The sequence below is a fragment of the Pteropus medius genome, unplaced genomic scaffold (assembly GCF_902729225.1).
Source record: "Pteropus medius unplaced genomic scaffold, Ma_sr-lr_union100, whole genome shotgun sequence".
Classification (NCBI taxonomy): domain Eukaryota; kingdom Metazoa; phylum Chordata; class Mammalia; order Chiroptera; family Pteropodidae; genus Pteropus; species Pteropus medius.
In genome coordinates, this window is record NW_024346062.1 from 11,147,794 (window position 1) to 11,169,098 (window position 21,305).

A 21,305-nucleotide genomic window follows, 5' to 3' on the forward strand; every position below is an offset into this window, starting at 1 on the left:
AAATAATGTATAAGTTTTCATATCATTTTATCTTTAACATCTGTAGATTTGTTTGGAGGTTGAAGACATATTTGTTTGTGTATACATGTGCAGGTAGCATGGTATAGATTTGCAAAAGAAATAGTTATTCAACTATAATTTTGTAAGTAAACCAGAATCTCCAGATTTCTCATTTATATATATCTAATACCTCTAATTTTAAGAGTAAGCATGCTTACTCTTGGTTATATGACTATGAATACATATATATTTGGTAAATAATTGATTTGTATATTTTTAAAAGATTTTCTAAGGGTTTCATTTTTAACAGTCTTCTTAAAAGAAGTATTTTTTCTATTAATATATGTTATTGTAATAAAGATTTTTGTTTACTTAATAGAAAGTGAGATGCAATGGATCAATGATTTTAAGCTAACTGAACTCTATAATTTGAGTCACCCACAAAAGACCTATGTATATCTTAAACTTATACTCATTGAAGGAATTTGGAAAAAGTTCTAGAATATTGAATTCTATCCCTTTGCTAAGAGATGAGAATATACCTCACTGCAATATAAAAATAGAAGCATGTGACTTATCCAACAGATTTAAACTAAAACATTATATTAATGTAGCAAGGTCATATATTTTGTTCATATATACATTAGATAAATTTGCCTTAATTTAATTAAAATTGAATGTCCTTAAACCAAGAGTTGGGTTGGATAAAAGTATTCTGCTGTTCATAAGGGGAATTGTGTATAGTCAATATGAGTAAATCAGTAATAATTATCAGCAACATTTGAAAAATAATTTAAAACATAAGTCAAAATCCTTATTTATTAAAAACTAATCATTGTTTTTATTTATAAATAAACTGTAGTGTATGAATGATGACATTCATTATTGTCATTTTCCTCCTTTTAGAAACATTTATTGGTAACTTTAAATAAATAGCTTGTTTTTAATTACTTAGCAACTCCTGAACCTCATGTGTCACATGAAACTGAAAAAAAAATAGAATTTACTTTCATACTGCTTTTTTGAACATGTTTTATATTCCATCGGACTAGTGGTTTTTCAATTATTTTTCTCAAGATCGTTTTGAAGACTACCAATAATTTCATGCCATTTTCTAGATTAGCACTTCTACTTGTCTTTAATACCTTCCCTACAAAAGAATGACATAAAAAAAATGACAGATTGTTTTTCTCTCTATCTTATTAAAAATTGTGATCAGTAGAAGAGCCAGACGTATTCCATTTGTTATTTGCCTAAAAACTACTTACTGCCACGGAACTCCAATTTCTATAGATACCATGGACTATAAATGCTCAATCTGAAGTCTGAGCAACAACATTTTAGAGAATGAGGAATTGAATGTTTTCTTAAAATCGTAGGTTGGATTACAATATTTCATCTAAAATTAAATGAGCATTCAGATTTATTATGTTTTATGTGATCCATTAAAATTATCACTGACTTTCTATTGTTCAGAGAATAAAGTCCCTATGCTTACTGTAATACTTCTTCTGACTATGATCAATGTAATGTATTTTATAGTTCTAACTTAATATATTATAGATGATTACTATGGAATAGATACTAATGCTCACCCTTATATTTTCCACCTTCCATTGTAATTAGCATGAGATCATGTGCCTAGTTCTGGCTACTGGGCTGAAAATAAATATTTTAAGTGGCAATTCCAAAGAAGTTAAGAAAAGTGTGATCCAGCCTCTATAATCCCCTACTGTGAGGACCCTGGAAAATGCGTGGAGATATGGTAACATCAAAATATAGAGTAATTTAAATTCTAGAGTCATCACTTAGAGAACAGTTATCCTGAAGGACCTACCAATATACAATGGACTTCACATGGTGGGAAATAAACCTTTGTTGTCTTAAGTCACTAAGATTTGATGATGCAGATGCATTTATTACCACTGCAAAGTTTGGCCTAATGTGACTAATACATATCCTAAACTTTGTTGATTTGGCAAGAAATTATTATAACTCACAATCAACTTCATATCATCTCACACTGATGTCTTTCTAAACTTGGACATGATATTCGGAAAATTAAAATATATATATATATTTTCAAACTATAATAATTTTTTATATTAAAACTTTAGGTATTGGGGATGTTGAGGAAAATAAATATTCCTACCAGTACAACTAAAAATCCAAATAAAAGAAATAAAAATATATCTGAAAATCATCAAGGCAATAGTACTTCATTAATCCAGAGAGAACACAAAATGATGAGCTGACATTTCAAGAATAACTTTTCTCCTGAAGTCTCTGATTTTTATTTTGATTTATTTTATTTTATTTGGTGATGAACACGAAACAGAGAATCTATCCAGGTACCTAAAACAAAGAGACAAACTGATCTTTTTACAGTCTTGAGGGGCTAGAAAGAAAAATAAATGTAGTTCAGAGCTTTTTAGACAATCAAATTTGAGGATCAAAAATCCTGGAGAGAAAAAGGTGTGTGTGTGTGTGTGTGTGTGTGTGTGTGTGTGTGTGTGTTTGTATGTGTGTGTGTGTTTGTGTATGTGTGTGTGTGTGTGTTGTGTATGTGTGTGTGTGTGTGTGTTTGTGTATGTGTGTGTGTGTGTGTGTGTTTTAAAGGGACAGTGGTAAGGTTAACAGCTAATTGATTTTTCAGTAGAAATGATGGAGGCCAGAAGACAAAAGAATGCCATATTTGAAGTACTAAGAAAAAATAGCTGCCAACCGAGAATTCTGTACATAGCAAAACTAACCTTTATACATAAAAATAATGACATCAACATACAAAGAAAATAGAAATAATTTGTCATGAGAAAACCTACACTAAAAGAAATGCTAAGGGCAGAACTCTAAATAGAAGAAAAATGATGTGGACATAAACTTGAAAATGCAGAAGTAATGAGAAACAATGCAGAGAATATATGGGTGTATGTGTGTGTGTGCGTGTGTATATATATGTAGTCGATATGCATATATTTATATATGTATATTAACTACACAAAATAATATGTTGTATCCAACCTATGTGCAGAATTAAAATTCATGACAATAATACAAATATTGAAATGATGATAAGTAAAGTTAATGTGTTCGAATCTCATTATATTTTCTGATACATGGTTAGAAAATTAAAAATAGTAAGAGTATAGATATAAAACCAAATATATCAATAATTATATTCAATGTAAATAGGCTAAATATTCCAATTAAAAAAAATTTCAAACTGAATTAAAAGAGAAATTCTAATTATATGCTTTTTAAAGAGATCTATCCTAAGTATAGGACAAAGAAGCATTGAAATAAAAGTATAGGGGAAAAAAAAGAAACACAACCAAAGGAAAGCTCTTGCTGATATATTAATATAAGAAAAAGTAGACTTAAGACAAGGAACTATTGCTAGATTTAAGGAGGGTAATTTTGTAATGATTAAAAGATCAATTCACCAGGGAGACGTAATCATGGTAAATGTATATGTACTTAATAACATAGCTAAAATTATATCAAGCAAAAAATGTCAGAACTAAAAAGAGTAATGGATGAATTCATAATCAAGGTGAAACACTTTCATACTTCTCTCAATAACCGATAGAAGACAAAAAATTCCAATGAGCATAAAGATCTCAACAACATAATCTAAATTTACATTTGCAGAGCAATGCGCCCAACAACAGAACATATACTTTACAGCTGCCCATCAGACTTTTCCAAAATTCACCACATGCAAGACTATAAAGAAAATCTTATCAAAATTAAAGAGAAATTAGTTAGATATATACTCTTCCATTTCAGGGAAATTGAGGTAAAAACAAATGACTAAAGATTAGCAAATTCTCAAATATTTGGAAATACACTCAATATCCATATGGTTAGACAATCAATCATAATGAAAATTAAAAATATTCAACTAAATTATAATAAAATATAAGATAATACATTTTTTGGACACAGCTAAATCTGGCTTAAGTGAAAACTTGGAATCCTTAAAAGTGTTTAATAGAAACTTTTTTAAAAAAGGTTGAAAGTCACATGTGATATATATCATATGAAATTAGAAAAAGAACATCAAAATAAACAAAGAAAGTTAACAAAAGGAAATAATTAAGAGAAAAAATGAATAATATAGATAACGAATCATATAAGAGGGAATCAACAAACCCAAAATTTGATTTTTGAAAAGAGTATAAAATAACCACCTTTCACACAAATGTTCAAGAGGAGGTCAAAGCACAATTTACCAACACCAGGAATGAAAAAGGGGAAATAACTACAGATTCTACAGTAATTAAAAAGCAATCAAAATAATATTGTGAAATTCTTATGCCAATATACTTGAAAAACAACATAAAATGGATAAATTACTCAAAACACACTCTAACAAAAAGTGACACAAGAAGTGAATAGAAGAAAATGAACCGAATTAAAGCATTCCAGTAAATAAAGCTGTGAAAGGCCAAGTGTATCTCAATAGTAAAATGCATTAATAAATTATGGCATATGGCAATAATTAAAGAACTGTCATGCACTATATGAATAAATATAATAAAAGTAGTGTTTACTGAAAACACAAAAGTACATACAGTCCTAAAGCAGAAAGCTACCCTATGGTCTTACAGGTCACGTAGATACTTATTTTTAGTAGAGGTAGTAATAGAGAGCAAGAGGGGCTTTATGGGGTGCTGATAATATTTTATTTCTTCATCCGTGTGATCATTACACTGGTGTACTCACATTATTAAAATTTATCAATTTGTTAATCCATAATTTGTGCATTTTTCTGAATAAATCACATTCTCAACCAGTGCCTTTCTCCTTCTCACACCCCACCCTCCCACTCCCAAGAGACGTCCTATGCTGTCTGGAGATATTTGGGTTATTACAACTTGGCAAGAGTGCTACTGGCATCTAGTGGACAGAGGCCAGAGATGCTGCTAAACATCCAACAATGCAGAAGATAACCTCCTTCAACAAAAATTTCTGGTGTGAAATGTTGATTTGCCAAAGTTGAGTTGAGAAATCCTGAAAAATATAAGGTAATTCAATATAAAGTATATTAAATTTTTTTTAAAAAGATAACTACATAGATGTGGTTTTTATTCAGTGTGGATGTTTAAATACATAAAAGACCAATTCTGTCAAAGACACACAATGCATAAGGCATACAGAAAATTAATTGAATTTAAAAATTGAGCACAGATATTTAGATTTGAGGGAGACCAATCAGAAACCATAATTATAATCCTAAGTCTACCATTATGTATTCATTTGCAAGGATTTTAGACAGATTACAATTAAAATCATATATGCTATAAAACCAAAATTTAAAGAAAATATAGGGAAATGAATGTGTCCCAAAGCTTACACATACAAGAGTAGATATGAGCACTCATTCTAAGTTCAGATTTTCTGTAAGTCAAGTCAAAAAGGAAAACTGTGGGATATGTAATTTTAATTGTCTGACAAAATGAAACATACTAATTCATCATAAGGAAAATTCCACATTCCTGAAACTGAATTTTGAAGGGAATTTATAATGTGGAGAATTCATAGAAGGCCATTGATCAACATAATGCACACTAACTTCAACAAGAATTTTGAAGAAGTTATAGCAATTTTTAAAAATATGATCATTCTTAAAAAATCAAATCTCAATAATGTCAAGAGAATAGCATAAAATGTACATGAGTGGAGCCTTTTCTGAATGGCAGATAGGCAATGAAGTGGCTGGTATGGCTATGTGAATTCAGTACAGAGATACAGGATCCAAATCTCTACTCCAGGACTGGCAAACTAAGCAGTCCTTTCCTTCTCCCATGGGTCAAATCAGGTCCACCAACTATTTTTGTAAATAAAGTTTTATTGCAACACACTGATACCCATATATTTACCTATGGTCTATCCTTCTCTTCGTGCTACAATGGCATGAGTGAGTGGTTGTGACAATGTTGTCATATTGTGGAAAAGCTTTTATCAACCTTCTTTTGTATATGAGTCACATAATTTAGAAAATTATTCTATAGACTAGATTTACCCTTTATGCATGTGAGGCTTTTTTTCTACTACCCACATATTTATGGTGCCTTGAACATATTCGCATTATCATATGACGTGTGGCCTCTATGCCTTTGGGTCATGATATTGGAACAATTAGAACTAGCTTAACTATATAAAAAAGTGATTACAACCCACGTAAATATGCCCGTTAAAGTGAAAAAAAAAAAAATACCTACAACCCAACTTTTGCTCCCTGGCAAAATAACCTAAATGCCGATCCTCAAATGCAACTATTATGGAAGAAAAGTCATAGTGAAAGGAGACAGCAATCTTAACTGATTGCAGTTAAATTGTCCTACTTTTCTGAATTTTAGAAGATTGCATGACCAAATCACCATGTTATAGGGTTCCTCCCATGGCCTTGAAGTGTCAGTGCAAATGAGAGTCCCTGAAGCTGAAATAAGCATTATTTGCTTCACAGGAAAACCACTCTGACTACATTAGATTAGAATATAGTCATTTTTCTATCAAAAATTTATGGTCATTTGATATTTATGATGAGCTGTCCTACTGTGTAATGATAAAATTAAGCTAAACTATCCTTTTGACTAGTAGTGGTGAAATGGCTAATTGAGATTATTAGTGCAATCTGTGAACATATTACTTTAATTTAGTGCTCTTATATTAATGAGTTGATCGGTCAAGGATAGTATATTTTAGTAGTAGGAGGAATTGTCATTATAAATTTTGTTAAAGGCATATGATTCATAATGGAAAAATACTGAACTGCTTTTTTATATACCATAGTTAATCTCATATTATTTCCTCTTTCTAATATCTAAAGTTTACCAACTTTTGGTAAACTTTATATAAATATTTTTCTTACCCATAAACTAAAAGTATGTCCTTTGGTTTAAACAGAAAATAAACACAGCCACTTGTCCATATTAACTAAATAAACAGATGTTTAGACAAATTTTTCTTAGGAATTCTAGAAACTATGTTAGACTTGACAGTAATGTGGTCAAGTGGAACAGAGTAGACTGTATAACTTTAACACTCAGCTTCATTTTATATTAAAAAAAAACAAACAAACAAAAAACCCAAGAAACGTTTCCTCTAATGTCAGCTTGAGGACAGAAGAAATAACAAAAGGCACTCATGGGATTGAGAATATGATGCCTGAAACCGTGTGAATATAGCAAATTTTCCCTTGGGATGATTCACATCTAAAAGTGAGAGCTTCTATGTTCCTGTGAAAAGTGGGTTTCAGTTTGTTTAAATCAAGGCAAATATAAAATAACTTTTACATTTTTTTCTCAAGTTTTCCTGTTAAAAATGTATTTCACACCCTAGGAATGTTTCATTTCAGTATACCTTCTGTGTGTTTTAAAAGATGTGAATATACTCCATTAAAAAAAGAAAAAAGAGAAGTAAGAAAAAAATAGCCCTCTCACTTTAAACTGATTGAATATACCAAGGTAGTTTTGAAATGATGTGATAAAAGAAAATGTGTGTGTGTGTGTATATATATATATATATATGTATATATATATACACACACACACACACACACACACATACACCCCATCCCAAATTTAGAGAATTTTCTCCAAGAGAATGATCAAGCAAACATAATAGCGTGAGACAGTATTTTGAAAACAGAAGCACTTGAGAAATATTTTCCATTTTTAAAATAGGATAACTATTTGCCAAATGTTTAAGTTGGGTGACTGCAACAATATTTAAATTTTTGTCTGAAATTAGCAGTCTTTTGGCAAAAAAATCATACAAGACAACTGCCAGATTAAAATATATACACTCAATCTGTCCTTTAACTCACCACTCATCCTCTCCTCCTGTTTCTCCCTTTTTCTTTCTTATTCCTTTAATCAGAAAAAAAGTAGTGCCTTTTTTTGTAATCAGAAATGAAAATAAATCCTGAATGTGTGAACTCAATAATGATTAATCACAGACTATTCTGAGTTTATTAAAAGCATTCTGCTGTCATTTTTTTAATCCAGAAGAACGTATTTCTTGTTTATAGAGAATCCAAAATAGTTGAATACGAGCATATGTTCATGTATCATGTTTTAAATGTCCATATTATAATGTTCATTTGCTAATATTCCAATTAATTATGTTAGTTATAAGATCATTGGATGAAATAATTATTATACATTAAATCTAGTATTTTCTAAAAGGAAATATAGGACGCTTTGAACAATTTTACCTTTTCCATCTCAGTATTTTTCTTGAAAGCAGAGTCCTCATTCTTAGATGTACACACACAGAGCCATATGCATATGAACACACACATACAGATTTGTGTATGCACAAATATGCATTTTAAATAAATTACAAATGGGTGTTATATATTATAACCTCTTTTGTCACAATATACTGTATCCTGATTATTTTATCATATCACTAAATATTCTTTTTAAAATTTTAATTTTTCAATTACAGTTGATGTACAATATTATATTAGTTTCAGGTGTATAACATAGTGATTAGACTTATAACTTATATAACTTATAAAGTGACCACACCAATAAATCTGGTACCTTTCTGACACTGTACATAGTTATTGCAATATTATTGACTATACTCCTTACGCTGTATATACCTTAAAGATCCATGACTATTTTGTAATTACCACTGTGTACTTCTTATCCTTTGCCCTTTTGGATATTCTTTTGTGAATTTTTTTTTAATATTGATATATTTTTCACTATGTAGATATGCAATAATAATTTATTCAATCAGTTCCCCCATTATTTAACTTTGGTTGCTTGTGATGATTCCCCAGTGCATAATCACAATGAATGTATATGTAAATATATGTACATATTTATATTTATACATTTCATATTAATTCCTTTTATGTTTTTTGATAAAAACATCCTAAAGTTTATAATCTATGAGAGTGTCAAGTTCCTAGCACCTCACTTTTGGAAACACTAGTCTAATGGAATGGTTGAATAAAAATTAGTATTTTATTTATTCCAATCATCTCTTTTATCATATCTATTCTCTACTCTTCTCCATATCTATTCTGTGTATTGCTTAGAAAATTTAAAAATCACTGCCACAAAAATTGTTAAATATCTTTACATTTAGCTCAACATAGGAACTAATTCAGAGAGGCTAAATGAACTTTAAGGACACAAACGAGGAGGAATGGAAACAGCCTATTTGACTTTTTCAGCAATTTTTAAAAATATATCAATTAAAATATTTGTTACGTACTACAACTACGAGTGACATTTTTTTGCTCCAGATGAACATATTTTTAACCATGTAGCAAGAAATAAAGCAGGGGTACAAAATGGCATTATTTGTATAGAACTATGGTATTTAATGATTGCTGGAAAATATTTCCAAAAGGAAGAACATGGGTTTGATAATATTTGGAAAAGAAAAAAGATGGGCAAGAGACACAAGAATGAGAACAAAAATTGTGAAACAGTAGGAACAAAAAAAGTGAAAAAGTCTTAAAAAACAATATTTTTATATAAAGATTATCTAAGTATTTTTCACAATAGATAACTATAATGTTTAAACTTATGTTCATGTATTATAGTCTATTACTAATTATAAATTTAATAACAGACAAAAAATATGGGAAATTTGGTAAGAGGCCTGAAAGAAGAAGTCCATTATTAGATCAAGGGGAATCAATCATAACACTGAAAAAAATCAGGGTCCCAAATCTTTGGTGACAGAATCTGTCCTGTGAGCTGTAAGATCAGGTCTTCAGTGTTTGTTTCTGTCTCAGTTTCAAAGGGAGGCCTAATTGCAGAGGTATCGTACTCTAACACCCCACAAATCACAATTGTGGATGCCTTCATAAGTCAGAAAACAAACGAGACCATCTCTTTTATTACTAGACTCTTTACTGGACTTCTGAGGTTGGCAGTATTTTATGGCCATAGCCATTCTGCCTACCACATGGAGAAAATGAGCCTGAAATATGAAGTCCAGCAGAGACAAGAAGAGATAAGCAGAGAGGTGACATGGAGAAACTGACAGAACTCTGGCTCAATCAATTCTATCTGATACCAGCCTCCATCTTCAACTTCTCATTTATAGGAGTGACTAAATTTTTATTTCAATTAAATTGGATTTGGTTTCTGCCAATTGCAATAAAATAATCCAGGCTAATAAAATAATTCATTTTATTTATCTCTCAGGGCAAACATCTTAATATAGTTATTAGGCAAATTTAGTAGAAGATAATTTATTTTTGAGGCTTATAAGTTTAATTAATGTACCTTTTTCCCCCTTCCAATACCATTTTTGGTATCGTTCAACATAAAGCCTTATGCTAAATTTTGAGCTATTACAGTGGGGGTCGGGGCGGGGGGTAACTATACAAGGAAAATGGCTACTTCAGCTGAAGTTGTTTCATTAAATCCTACAGGGAAAATGTGCTAAACACAAGGTATATATATTTGTCCACGAATAAATTATTATTTCTGCTTAGTGATAAACATATCAAATACTAGTGTCCTGAATCCTGTATGTTAGTCAAAGAAGACAAACTTTTATGATTTTCTGACACATTTGTACTGCTAGATTTCACTAAAGCATATGAAGCACACATTACCCTGACAGCAAAGAAATGAAAATTATGCACTATATATATTTTTCAGTGGCATCTTTGTAGACCTTGCCAGTATCTGAATTGTTAAAACATGGTTCAATGTCAATTTTGAAGCAAGTTTATTATAGTGCTGAATATATTTGGTCATAAATTTTATTATGCAGAAAAAGCAAACTTTTTCTAAACAGGAAATTTTACAAACATTCATTAACTGTTCAATATAGCAAGGCTTTTGAATTCTAGACATTTTTTTAATATTGATGTGGCTTTTCAGTGGCTTTCATTCTTAAAGATAAATATATCTTATTTTAGCATTCTGAGTTTCAGTGTATAGTTTTAATAGTGGCCTCTTCTGTCCGTCTGCCTACCTTAAGAAAACAATGTTAAAATAGTGTTATAGGGTATTAGGTGATTTAGAACTTTTTTAAATGGAAGGAATTCAGAAAATAAGTGAGAAATTTAACAAATTTTAGTAGATATTGAAAATACCTTCACAGTTCTATAATTTCTTTCCATTCTGCTATTGACACTGCTTTCAGCTCTTTGTCAAGAACAACATTGAAATCACAGGTAATAGATTGTTCTCAGGCATGAAATAAATTGGACAGGCCAATTTTTTGAGACTACTTGAAAAATTTTTTAAATTTATTATTGAAATCCAACTCTTAAATTTAATAAATTATGAAATAGTTATTATTAAAGCAAAATATGAATACTCAAAGGAAAATTCACCACACCAATATGGGATTTGGGTGAATATATTTTACTTATTTACCTACAAATTCACACACAATTGTAAAAATGAGATAATTCTCTGACAGAAAGTCTAAAATGAGTATGACATAAGTAGGATAGAATTTTATTTTTATTCATGTAAATAAAGTCCCCTAGGAAATGGTTTCATGAGCAATTTGGCACAAAAGCCCTTTAAGCTCATTGTTTAACCAGCTTTTGGTTGTGTTTTTTTTGTCCTCATGGTCCAAAATGACTGAGCTATCACATCGACATTCCAGGAAGTAAGATAGAATCACTGCCCCGCCTAAAAATATAACATGAGTTGTGTGTGTGTGTATTAAATTTTCAATAGCCCATATAAAGAAAGTAACAAAGAAAATTAATTACGTAATATACCATTTGAACATGTAATCAGTATAAAACATTAAGAAATTTTACTTACTTTTTTTCATACAAAGTCTTGGAAATTATATATATATTTTATATTTATAGAATTTCTCAATTTAAGCTAGCCCCATATCAACTATTCAACCTATGGCTAATAGTCACCATATCAGACACCTTGCACCTATGTTTGGAAGCAATGCATGCATGCTCTCTCTCGTTAGTTCTAAGCAAGGTTGTATTGGAAGTCCTACTAAGTTCAATAGATAAGAAAAGGAAATAAAAGTATTAAAGATTGGGAAGAAAGAAATTGCCTTTAATCACAGAAGACATGATTGTCTGTGTAAAAACTCTCCAGAATTGACACACACTCACACTAAAAACTCCTATACCAAGTACAGCAAAATTGTAGGATACAAGGTTAATAAAAGTAAATTGCTTTTGTATATATTAGCAGTGAACAATTAGGATTAAAAATAAGTAATTTTTCTCTTTATTTTGGAAGATAAGAAGAATTTTTCTTCATTTTTAAAGCTTAATAATGAAATGTCTCAGAATAGCGAATTCTGGTTCACTATCACCAGGTAGATGGCAGGCACTTTGAATTTTCATATTGTATTATTTTATTTCATAATTGCTTTAATTCTAATTTTAAATATTAATTGGGTTCTCTTTCTCTCATTCAGATACTACAATATGATGCTGGATCTTTGCTCTTTGCTATCTTCTATATCTATTACTTTCTCATTAACCTTGTTTTATTGTTATTAAGATTGTTGTTACTGTTGTTTATTTTCTTGTCTTTTCTCATTTCTCCTCTGTGTATCTCTTACTATACTTCTATTTGTATCGATTATTCTTTAAGTATTTACAAATTTTCTCTTCATTTTTAAGATGTATTATAAGACATTTCTTTCTTTACATTAGTCAATTCTATTTTACATCTTATTGGTTTTGTTCATTCATTTTTGGTTTTTAAATATCTGGTTCATCTTTTTATTTTACATTTGCAATTTCTTGCTTAATTATCTTAAATTTCAACCTGAGTTTTATGTTGTTTTTCTTATGCTTCATGGCTTGATTTAATTGATGTGCTTTAACCTAAAAGTTCTTATTATTTTTATTTTTTAGAGTATTGTTTTTATAGATACTGGGTTTTACTTTCTTTTGTTATTTTTGTTTTGTTTTATTTTGTTTTGGATTCTCCTGTACTAGCTATTGCAGGATACTCTGAGAAAGCAGGGGTTGGTTTTCCTGATGTTTGAGTTCAAGGCCTTCCCCTCTGCTACAAAATAAAAGTCTTTATAAAGGGTCTATTTTCTTTGTTTTAAATATATGATACTTCTCTATGAGTTCGTTTCTGTTTTATTTGTTTATTTAGTTTTTAGATTCCACAAATAAGTGAAATTTTATGGTATTTGTCTTTCTTTTGTCTCTTATTTCGCTTATCATAATACTCTCTAGGTCCATCTGTGTTGTTGCAAATGGCAAGATTTCATTAATTTTTATGGCTGAGTGAAGTTCCACTGTATATAGGTACAGCATCTTTATCCATTCATCTATCGAAGGATGCTTAAGTTGCTTCTAGATCTTGACTATTGTAAATAATCCTGCAATGAGCATAGGGGTGCATATATCTCTTTAAATTAGTGTTTTGGATTTCTTTGGAAGTGGAAAGAAATACCTGGAAGTGGAATTGCTGAGTGGAAAAGCTGAAAAGGGTTAAAAAGTATAAATTGCCAGTTATAAAAATAGTCACAGAGATGTAAAGTATAGCATGGGGAATATAGTCAATAATATTGTAATAACTATATATGGTGTCAGATGGGTACTAGACTTATTGGAGTGATCACTTCATAGGCTATATAAATGTCTAATCACTATGTTGTATACCTGAAACTAATATAATATTGTATGTCAACTGTAACTGAAAAATTACATATGAGTGTGTATGTATGTGTATGTTTGTATAAGTGTGTATAAATATATATATATATATACACACATATAAATATATATATATATATATATATATTTTCCTTTCTTTTGCTTTACATCTTTTAATTCTTTGCTGCCTTCTAGTTTCAGTAGGGTCATGTTCTTCATTGCTCCTTTATTTCTTTTCACCACCAAGGACACCCCAAAACACTTCCATTTTCAAAAAATATCTCTCTTCTGCAGGAGCTTTGACTTCTCAAGATGGCCATCTTGGTTCTATGCATTTTTCAAATCCTTTACTTAAAACTTACCAGTAGCCAGTGGCCTAACCTGATATGTTCCCACTAGAATGAGGCCTTTTTTTTGTTGAAGGTAAACTCTAGTTGGTATTATCTCTGTTCTGTCACCCTACGACCCTGTTATACTCCTCTCTCTTTTCTGTTCAGCTTCAACCAAACTCCCTTCTTCAGATAGAATCTGAAGCAAATTTTTTTGGTCTTGGGTGTTTATTTTCCCTATTAACAAATAAATTGAGTTTTGTCATATTAAGTGGGAGATTTAGTTGCCCTGTTTGTTTTTCTTGATATCATATAACTTAGGAGAAAATTTAGGAACATTAGAATCTAAAAGACCACTAAATTCTCCTTTATAAACCCTGAAACTTCTGTACATTTAAAAAAATCATTTAAGAGTACAATATGGGCATTCCTCTAAAGGAACCTTTTTTGGGCCTCAATTTTAGACAATATCTACATATATTTTATAGCACAAATATGTTACAATTTATTTGGTTTTGGTAAAAGTTTTTAGTTATATAAATGAATTAACTCTGGTATATTTAGGCAAAAACTTGATTTGTTAAAGATCAATAGTTAAAGTAACTATGCAACTTGAATCAGTCTTGTTTAAAGTTGTTGTCCTGAGGATAATGTATAATTGTTTTCATTCTCATTTTCACTCTCAAGTGTCCTCACTGATGACAAATTATATGGTCACTTTATGACTCACGATTATTGGAAAGCTGAAAATAGATACTTAAAACTAAGCTTCTAGGAATAACACCTAAAACCATGCTGTAGCACCCACCTTATGATAACGCTACTGCCACTGGTTGTCACCACCAAGCTGGAAAAGTCAAATGTACATTTTACTTTGCCTCAGGAACTTCACCATACATCTACTAACGCCGTGAAAAGTGGATACTTCCAAGAATAAAGAAAACTCCTCCATAAAAAACTGTTTCTTCACGTTTCTCAATTCTGAATCAGTCTCAGGTGAGTGCATCTGCCTCCCTAGCATACAAGTCAGAGTCTCCCTTGCAGTTAGTTAGGATGCAGGTAATTGTTGTGAGCTCTGCCAATCATGCATACCCCCTCATAAGTCTATTATTCCTTTTATGGTTTCAGTTTCCTGGCTAGAATCAAAATGCCTCCCCTTAGTTAAACATGTAGCTTCCTAAGGTTTTTCTCTTCCAAGTTATTTGTTTGTTTGTTTATTTATTTATTGAAGAGCTGTGCTTTTAAGATGTGATTCTCTTAATTCCTTGGGCCACATGTCAGTATCATTCCTCTGACAATACATTTGAAATTAATCAAATATATGGTGCATCAAAGAGCAAAATTCAATATTCTTAATCCCAGTATATTTCAAGAATATTTCATAAATTAATTTTACCCAGAGAATAATCACAAGGATTAAGTGAATCTTGAAGGTATTGAATTCGTATCTGAAGTGGGTAAATATAACTATAAGATGGGAAGACTTAAAGAAAATATAATCGTTCTTTATTAAGTTATAAAATGCTATCATATGAAAGGGAAGAGAGATTGTGTCGCTATTAAAAGATAGAACTACAACGACTAGGTACACAGTACAAAAATTAATATTTCTATTTACTATAAGTATTTTAATTTATTTTTACTACATTGTTAACAGAATTCTCATATTGTTTCAGAGATTCTTAAGTCACAAGGTTCTTAATCCACAAGAACCACTTTTAAATCTAAGACTAGGCTATGTTTCCATTCAAAAGGCTTTAATTTAAAAAATAATAAGAAAAAAAATTTTTTAATGGGCAAAGGATCTGAATAGGCATTTCTCCAAAGAGGACATACAGATGGCCAATAGACATACGAAAAAATACTCAACATCACTAATCATCAGAGAAATGCAAATTAAATCCACAATGAGATATCACTTCACACCTGTCAGAACTGCTATCATCAATAAATCAAAAAACAAGAGTTAGTGAGAATGTGGAGAAAAGGGAACCTTTGTGCACTGTTGGTGGGATCACAAAATGGTACAGCCAATATGGAAAACAGTTTGGAGGTTCCTCAAAAAATTAAAAATAGAACTTATGACCCAGTAATTCCACTTCTGGGTATTTATCTGAAGAGAACCAAAATACTAATTCAAAAACATAATTTGCAATCCTATGTTCACTGCAGAGATAGTCACAATAGCCAAGATATGAAAACGATCTATGTGCCCATCAATAGACAACTGGATAAAGAAACAGTGGTACATATATACAATGGAATATTAGCCATAAAAAATAAAATCTTACTGTTTGTGACAACATGGATAGACCTAGAGGGTATTATACTAAATGAAATAAGTCCGAGAAAGGCAAATATATGATTTCACTTAGATGTGTAATATAAAGAACAAAATAAATGAACAAATAAAATGAAAACAAACTCATAGATACAGAGAACAAATGTGTTTGCCATATGGGATGGGGGTTGGGTGGCTGGGTGGAAAAATTGAAGGGACTGAGTACAAATCAGTAGTTACAAAATACTTATGGAGATGTGAAATACAGCATAGTGAATATAATCAATAATATTCAGTAACTATGTATAGTGCAAGGTGGGTACTAGACTGATCAGGAGATCACTTCGTAAATTATATAAATATGTAACCAGAGGTATGCTGTACCTCTGAAACTGTTATAATATTGAATGTCAAATCTAATTGAAAAATAAAATAAAAATAAGAAAAAAGCTGTATAAAAAATAATACCTTCTCCATTAACTGATCCTATAGTATCATCCCCCAAAAATATTTTTTCAATTTATTGGTAGGTCATAGACCCAAAAGTAGCACAATTTTATTTTTTGTATAACATTACATCAGTTTACATATTTGGAACACTAAATAAGGATAGCTCTGAATTTACTACAGATCTAAATGAGAATAATGAAAACCTTCATCATGCAACAAAAGTTGTATATGATCAAAACCACTTTTAGTGATATAACTATACTTTCCTCAGATCTATGTAAGTAGTATAATTATTATATCAATAAGGATGCTTCTAGAATGTAGCCATAAAGGTAACTTTTGCTTTGTTTCCCACCAAGCTTTTAAATTTTCTTAGTGAGATTGGTTCTTTCCCTGACGCTGGATGGAATTTTAGGCAGGCCCTGTGACTGCTCTTGTCATGCTATGCAATTACAATCCTATAGACAGAGTTTAATAATTAAACAAAATCAATCTTTAAAATTTCCAGTGTTCTGTAAAAATCAAACCTCCAAACCTACTTGTAGGCTGTCACCTTCTGCTCCCCAACTTCAGGATGCTGTGGGCTCTAATCAGGGAAGAAGATGGTGTTGGTTTAGTGCCCTCTCTTTCCTCCTACAGCCGGATTCTCCTCTCTCATTTAGCTAATTCCTTCAAGGTTGAAGGATTAGTAGGAAGAGGAGTATAAAAATAAGGAGAAGATGAATTTTTTTACTGGTGGTGATCTAGAATGAGCCTTATCTGGATTTGGAAAAATTTTAGACTGGACTCTTTCTTTCATGGGGCAGTCTGTGAGTACACTGGAGTCCATCTCCCAATACTTTCAACTGAAATTCTTTTCAATGGATAAATGCAATTCCATTCTGGCTGATCACCACCTAAGTTCCCATGGTAATAGGAAATATACCTTCAGCTTCCTTCCCCGGAGATTCCCTTGCCCCACCTGGAGTTTCTCTCAGACAGCTTTCAAGAATGGCCTTCTACTATCAGAGGGAAAAATCCACTTTTCTTTGTCCTCAGAAGTTCCAATGATCCAGTTATTTCTCAAAACACAGCTTTATACTCTGCTGCCATAGTTCGAGTTAGCCAGCATCTAAGCAGTTAGGTTCCTCATGCATGACTCATGAGGTGGGTTAAGACTCATAGTACAGTTCTCTCTAAAGAAATCTTCTTTTATAGTTTCCTGTGATCTCCACTGCCTATCTTTTTAGACTTGAAATGAGAGAGAGGTTATGTGTTTTCTATGGAGTCTGGAATTCTTGCTTTGAAATTATTTGCACTTTTTGGAATGTACTTCAACTGAAAACTTCCATTTTAACTTCAGATTCCATTAAAGTCACTGTCTGCGTGTCGTAAGAGCTTCTATTTGAGAATTCTTGCCTTCCCTCTCTCACCTGTGACTTACATAAGAAATGAGAAGCTCATTAAAGAGTATGGAAAAAGATCTGTACTCTCACTACTGGTATATTCATTTTTGAGTATTTCTTTTATGTATTTTCTCTTTCTTTTATGTATTTTCTCAGATGCACACATATTTTATATTATTAAATTTATAGTATATGTATTGTGACTATTTTTAATTGCTATGATAAAAATATTCAATACAGTCTTTATTTTAATAACAAATGAGTATTCTATAAGATATTACCCAGAATTTGGGAGGTACATAAATCTTTTTTCTCCAATCAAAGTTTTAGAACAGTTTTAGAAACTGTGTGTATATAGCTTCATTTGAATTTTATATTGATAGCACACTAGTAAGTAATTTTTTAAAAGTCAATGGAATCATTTAAAGCAGATGTCTATTTCAGAGGACTAGTGTTCATGGTACTCATGAACATCCAAAACCACCCAGAATTCTGCAGTACCTTGCCTGCTTGAGCCTCATCACACTCAGGTCTGCAACAAAAATCTTCCTTAGCATGGCAAGGAAAAGTGACGCAAAACACTGATATCTTTATTTTATTACTCGTCCATTCATGCAACATGCATTTATTGAATGCCTTTTATACAGGCATTGAGCTAGGAGCTCTGGGAAATGCAAAGATGAATAAAATGTGGACATCTTCAGATTTCATTTTGATAGAAGAGATATTAAAAATTATAGTAATAAGTATTCAAAATGATCTTTTAATGGCTATTATGAGCTATTCATGCGTAACAATAATTTATAAACACATTATTTAACCTTCTCAATAATCCTCCAAAGTAGGCATAAGAAACCTAATTTCAGATAAAGACCCAGAATCTCAGAGACGTTAAGTAATTTGTACAAGACCAGACAGCTGATAAATGGCAGAGGTAGTATAAAGCCTCCAACATGGCTCTAGAACTATCCATTAAGGCATGCCTTGTGTACAAAGCAGTCTGCCTTTAAGAGAGATTCAAGGAAAATGTTATTAGTCTTTAGAAAAGAAGAACACTATGATCTATAGGGACAATTGAAATATTTTGTAAACACAGAGAAGGTTGCATCACCAGATAGTTCACAGGTAAATTATTTCTGTTAGGGAAAAGGGCAATTGACTTTGAATTGTTCAATTGATTTTCTAGACTGATTCAATTTTCCTTGGTTAGGTTTATGTGTCTAAAGCCTGAGAGAAAAATTTCATGTATTCCATAACCCTGGTCAGTCTCTACATCTTCCTCTGATTTGAGACAGGCCAAAAGTATTATTTCTTTCATTGTACAGTGATTCTCACAGCCATAGTGAATGGAACCCAGTGAAATTTGGCAACTAGTTAACTTCTACTCATATCAAGTATATAAAATTCAGTGAGATGTATATTTCCTTTGGACAGTGAATGGGTTTTTCAGGTGGTTTTAAATTGTCCATATGTTAAAATGAATAATTGTTGTAAAATTAATATGGACCAAATGGGAAGGATATTTGTAAAATCATTGTGAACAAATAGTGTTCCATTTCTTGTAATAGACAGAACCCTGGTAACTATGCCTCTACCTTGCTTATAGTAACATGAGAACTATCCCTATTCCATCAGCACCAGGACACTTCATCTCAATCCCTATGTAGTCTACTTTCATTGCTTTCATTACAATTTATATTATATACTTTTTATCTGAAGGTATTTGAGAGCACACTGTCCTTGTTATAAAACCTAGTTTTAGGGAAAAATGAGAATATAAATTTTAACTCATTCTAGTTTAACTGTATAGATAACACTAGAAATACTTTTTGGTGCTTCATATGGCAACCAGATTTTCTAAGGTTAAAAAAAGAATCATTACCATCATCAATATTGAAATCATCAACAAAAATACCTTTACCGAGCCACACCAGATACTCTACATGGAGCTACTTAAATAGCATACTGCCTTGAGGTTTCCATGTGACACCATAGTTTCAATTATCTTCTGCTACTTTATTATGTTAATTCTGTCTTTTTTTCAACAATAGCCAACGGTAAATATACTTAAGCTGGTGAAAGGGATCTACATATAGACTTTCTCTAAGAATTATTAAAGTTTTTAAAAAATTCTACACGACCTTTTAATTATATAATTAAATGAAAAAAAGAGTTGAAACTTTAGGGTTGGATAATTATTTTTTAAATTGGATAACGTAGCCACCATAGAGTATGTCTAAACTTGTGCATCAGAGAATATAAATACTCTCAGATAAAAATGTTCCCATGGTGCTCATATTTGAAAGTACATGAATTAAATATGCCTCCCTCATCTGGTGGTACAAGGAATTTTTATGTCTTAACTATGCTTATGTATTTATTTTATATAAAAATACTAGTATGCCACTAAAATTTTTATTTTTCTGTAAATGTCACAGCATATTAAAAAAATTTTTGAATTGCTTTCATTTAAAATACTTCAGTGTAATTTATCTCACAATTGCCCTACATTCTTTTAAATATAACATCCCCATCTTTTCTTATGGACTGTGAGAATATTTACTTCATCCGTATGTCATAGTTCTCTTCTGAACTTCAACTACTTTATTTATCTTACTTAAACAATGTCCCCTAATTTTTCTAACATACTGAATTCTGATATTTTATTTTTATAATTCACAATTTCTAAGCTTGAAGCTGATGTATCAGGAACAGTTATCCAGATAGATAAGATTAAATTACTTAGATTTAGGTGAACATTATTTTAACTTTATCATATATAATTAAAGGTCCAGACTCTAGGGTTAGATTTCCTGGCTTTAACACTTCCTAATGGTGTGCCAGAGGGCAAAGTACTTAAGATCTTAATTCCTCAGTTTTCTAATCTATAGAGAGTTAGGAATAAGTGTCCATGTCATTAGGTGATTGTGAGGACTAATGGGATGATCCACATCCCACTTACGACAATATCTAGGACAAAGAAAGCACACATTAAAGTGATTTTTTTGTTAATTATTATTACTATATAATAATTGTTATTATTATATAATTTAATTTGAAAGTCCTCTCTTAAAAATTTCACCAGATATATTATAGGGCCAGACACCTTTTTTAATCAGATTGATGGCTATGGTGAAGTCCTCCCAGGTCCCAACCCCTCCTTTTTCAAGCCCCATGTTACTAAACTATCATTTGTTAGTTTTCCAAAATTCCACCCCGGATGTCTTAAATAGTCTCTTTGGCATACTCTTCAA

The 21,305-nt window shown here is 31.0% G+C and overlaps 1 long non-coding RNA gene across 1 annotated transcript; it reads left to right on the forward strand.

Moving 5' to 3' along the window:
• Nucleotides 1-1,344: 1,344 nt before the first annotated feature.
• On the forward strand, nucleotides 1,345-14,907 carry LOC120612530 (uncharacterized). The gene is made up of 3 exons (XR_005655473.1): nucleotides 1,345-1,765; nucleotides 4,840-5,030; nucleotides 14,819-14,907. It is a non-coding gene; the product is annotated as an uncharacterized LOC120612530 (long non-coding RNA).
• The last annotated feature ends 6,398 nt before the right edge of the window (nucleotides 14,908-21,305 follow it).